The sequence below is a fragment of the Triticum aestivum genome, chromosome 1B, assembly GCF_018294505.1.
Source record: "Triticum aestivum cultivar Chinese Spring chromosome 1B, IWGSC CS RefSeq v2.1, whole genome shotgun sequence".
Lineage (NCBI taxonomy): Eukaryota > Viridiplantae > Streptophyta > Magnoliopsida > Poales > Poaceae > Triticum > Triticum aestivum.
The window spans coordinates 175,444,116-175,449,050 of NC_057795.1; positions in this window are offsets into that span (position 1 = coordinate 175,444,116).

Sequence of the window (4,935 nt, forward strand, 5' to 3'; positions counted from 1 at the left end):
CGGTGTTTATTGACCCAGCCTGGCTTTGGACTATAAGTCGCCAGTATATATTTGGATTGCGCCATTGGAATCATGCGCTTATAAATCATTGGGTATATTATTCAAATAGCCAACATGGCTGGATTTTTATTATGGTTATCAATAACCAATATTATGATTGAGGTTTTCAAAGTCGATTCAGCGCACTGGATATTATTTTATCAATGGGTATGATTTATTCTACAAAGGAATAGTCCCAAGTCGCTGCAGGCTTACGACCCGGCACTTGGGGGCTACATTACTTAAGTTGAGATTACATCAAATATGCAAGTCTCATGTCGCTGCAAGCATGCACCATGACACTTGGGGGCTAATGCAAAGTCATTTTTTGCTCATCTTATTGAAGACCCGACTCATCACATTATAATGAGCCGGCCCTTAGGGGCTACCAATTGCTCCTGTCAACAATTCAAGGTACAAAGCTTTTTATTCATTATATTGAAGGGTCCACTACTCAGTTGGTAAAGCACAAGGCTCTTAACCTTGTGGACATGGATTCAAGCCCCATGATGGCGGTTACATCATATGACGTTATTTTCATTGAAGTATATATCAAGTCCCAGCTCAATATTATCTTACTGAGCCGGCCCTTTGGGGCTACACCATTGTTTTTCAAAGTTTACATAATTATATTTACAAAGTCCCTGCTCATTATTGCATAATGACCCGGCCCTTGGGGGCTACACTGGTTGAAGTTTTTATGAGCATCAGGCAATTACAAGTCCTAGGTTGCTGCAAGCATGACAACCCGGCACTTGGGGGCTACATATATGGAATACACAATTCTGACTAGTGATTGAGATGAACAACTTGGATTTCTTCAAGCTTGTGACATTCATATTGAAGCAAGTCTTAAGCAGTTACTACGTTACCTTCTTAAGATTTGAGGGCTACAAGTGATAGGCATATAAGAGGTATATTTTCAAAAGCTGATGTTAACAAACAGTTATGATCCGGTGCCATCAACATTCTTAAACCGGCAAGTTCCACATTCTTAAACCGGCAAGTACTACATTCTTAAATCGGCTGAAGATCAGATGAGTATTTCAAAGACCAATATTTTTGTTAAGCATTGGGAGCTGAGTCAAAGAAGTTATTCTTCACAATATTTCTCTGTGACAAGCCAATGTCAGCAAGTTGATTATGAGGCTGGCCTATTAAACCGGATTTTCTAGAAGAAGTAAGTGACAAGGACTTAAGGATGATCAGGATCATTTTAACATGGATAAATCCAAATTAAACTGGGGGCTAATGTCGGGGATATACCCCGCGGTATGACCCGGCCGGAGTCATAATCCGGCCGGGACTTGGTAAACCGGCGGATGGTAAACTGGCGGACAGTTAAGACAGAGAGTCAAGACAGATGGCTAAGACAGACAGTAAACCGGCTGGTGGTAAACCGGTAGACAGTTAAGATAGATGGCTAAGACAGACGGTAAACCAGCGAGTGTTAAACCGGCAGAGTTAAGACAGATGGTAGCACCGGCAGGTGTTAAGTCAATCATAACCCAGCAGACAATGTTAAACCGGCAGACCATGTTAAACCGGCAGACAATGTTAAACTGGCAGACCATGTTAAACTGGCAGACAATGTTAAACCGTCAGACAATGTTAAACCGACAGACGTTAAGAAGCCCATGAAGGGAAGTCAAAATAGTTTAAGTCTTAGTCCGAGATGGACTCTACATGTAACCCACCCCTTTAACTTATATAAGGAGGGGCAGGGCTCCCCAAAGAGGGACAAGCAAGAAACAATCTCTAGTGCTAGACACAACTATAGGATAACTTTGAGGTGGTTTCATGCCCTACCATAATCTCTTCCTTTGTTCTCCGCTATTAGTGGCTTTGGAGTGACTCTTTGTTGCATGTTGAGGGATAGTTATATGATCCAATTATGTTATTATTGTTGAGAGAACTTGCACTAGTGAAAGTATGAACCTTAGGCCTTGTTTCCTAGCATTGCAATACCATTTACACTTACTTTTATCATTAGTTACCTTGCTGTTTTTATATTTTCGGATTACAAAACCCTATATCTACCATCCATATTGCACTCGTATCACCATCTCTTCGCCGAACTAGTGCATCTATACAATTTACCATTGTATTGGGTGTGTTGGGGACACAAGAGCCTCTTTGTTATTTGGTTGCAAGGTTGCTTGAGAGAGACCTTCTTCATCCTACGCCTCCCACGGATTGATAAACCTTAGGTCATCCACTTGAGGGGAATTTGCTACTGTCCTACAAACCTCTGCACTTGAAGGTCCATCATTGTTCATTCCTCAGTTCCGTGTTCTTGTAACCGGGATGCCGACAAGTGAATCGTGATGTGTGAAATCAATACTCCTAGCAACTCCGTTGCTTGGTAGTTAATGGACAATATTCTCATTCCTAGCGTGTTGGTTATCGAATCACTATTCTAGGAATTATTGTGCAACCTAGTCCATTTTCCCTGGTGCACTCCTCAATTAGTGAGATAGGATTGTGTCAATCCATCACTCTCGTGATCACATCGTCTTGCCCTGAAAAGCAAGATTGTTCTCAAGCTTAGTGACATATCGGTGGTTCATGATTTTTCGTATATCTTCTCAAAAGTATTACCAGGTTGTTCCCTGACCGTTATGTTGAGTTCGTGATCAGGTTAGTTTCTTATGAACCACCCCTTTTACAAGAATCTATGTTGGTTATCCCTGAACTAGTTGGATACGCTAAACAACAACTTGGAGAGTTGGAAGATAAAAGCTTACCTAACTTACTTCATTTCAAAGGGATATCCTGGTGTTGGTGTGTTAATTGAAGAAAGATGATATCTTCATCGATTGATCCTCGTGATCAGTTGTTGGACCTGTTGTCTTGTCAAAATTTTGATTTGAGTGTGGGATATCCTCAAATCAAATCAAAACCAACGATGTTCGTAATGTTGTATTACCCGTGGATTTTCCTCGAGCATACACCGTTATATCTTTTGGTTCTGACCAATGCTATCAGTTGATCTCATAATTATGGAATTCCATCTTCATCGAAACCTGGATGAATTGTTGTTGAGCCCATAAGCAACATTTTTATCTTCTCCATGATTCATGCTGAACATCCAACTAGTATTGGAAATTTTATAAGCATTACCTTCATATCCCATTCATGAAGCATATGTTCGGATGAAAGAAGTGACTTTCCCTAATTCACGTGCATTTGGTGCAAGTTGCCGCCATGAGTTCGAGATAGATTGCTTTTGTTTCCTCTGGAACCATCCCAAGTCAGTCATGCATGTGCGAAGTATGCTATGGCTTGACAGGCTCGCTACCTCCATCCCACATGTATCTCCTAGTACACCAAGCCACTGGCTGATTTGTTCAGGGAGAAGAAGTTCCTTCTTAAGAGCATGCCTTATTTAAGGACTTTGATATCCTCGATGATGGTTCCCCACCTGAACTCGGTAGTATTTTACTATAAGACTACTACGTGGCCATGCCTGTCTGGGACATCATGCTCACATGTGTGTAGCAGAACCAGCTCGTGTTTTGGAGCTTGCTATCGTAGATCATCCCCCGAGAATCTCACAACGTCATCTCGTCGATTTGTGTTGCAAACTTTCTCTTCCAGACATGTTGTCTGAATTATCCTATTACCAACTAGACCTGAATCTCAGGCAGGTGTGATGGTTGGCACTTCTTCCAAGAACAATGATGTAGGTTCCGGTAAAGTGGACGCACCTAGCCGGAAGAACTATTATTGTAGTATTTTGATAAAGCAATTTGGTCACCTCCCATGAGGATCTTTCATGACTTATTATAGAAGCTGATCCTTCTGGATTTTGTGCTCCCGAAGTCCGACCTTTACATGATGGGCATGTTGATGCTTTAAAGCATGATCGTGGTAGCTAGAACATCAAAGAGAACATTAGAACCGGAGTGGTAAATGTCTCTTGGTCGATCATCCAGATTTCGTTTCCTTGGCCTCGCTAAGGTGAAATCTAAGAAAGTGTTATCTTCCTTTGCATCTGCATCGTCCATCGCTATTCATCATGGTAGTATGTTGTGTTGTCAGCACCCTTGAAACGGATGTTGGTAAAACCTTGATGAATATGGAAATGCTCAAGTTCTTGAGAGCACGCACAAGCGCTAGGTGTTATCATCGGCACTAACTGGGATTGCTCTCAGTTTCCTCGGTTACGTTGTAACTTTTCAAACGGTAGACTCACTCTCTATTGTTGAGCTTCTCCCCAGTTACTAAAATCATCCCTTGTGTTGTTTTCAACAAGGTAATCCACATCATCCATTCTAATCCGGGTATGCCATTCTACCGAACCCCTCCAAATGATCGTTTGAGAATTGCCTTAGCCTGGTATGGAGAGTTTCAATGGTCCTTTCCGATAGAGTTTCCTTCTGACTTCATCGAGTTGGATGAAGATCTCGAAAGCAAAGACGTCAAGATCAATATGAAGCAATGAATCAACATCTTTGAGAAGGACAATTGGATCGTGAAGGTCGTGTTAGCTTTGTGTCCCCTCTGTCTTCTTACCTCACATCTTGAATCTCGGAACGAGATTCTTGTTTAGTGGGGGTGAGTTGTCACATCCCTAGAATATTGTTTGTAAATAGTTGCATTTTCATCCAGGCATCATATTTAAATTTCTGAAACTTCAATTGAGGATTGTTGAAGCCTCAAAACTTTAATTAAAAGCAGGGCAAAGAACCCTGGAAATTGCATTCAGTGTTCCCAAAATGGCCTTAAATAATGTTGGTTATATTTGGCAAAGGTTTTTGCACCAAACCAAAAATAATGAGCATTTTTGAGGAATATTTTGGGCACTGAATTTAAATCATTATTTTATTTGCATTTGGAATTATATTCATAACTTGTATAAAATATATTTCCAAATACCCTGGAACATTTTAT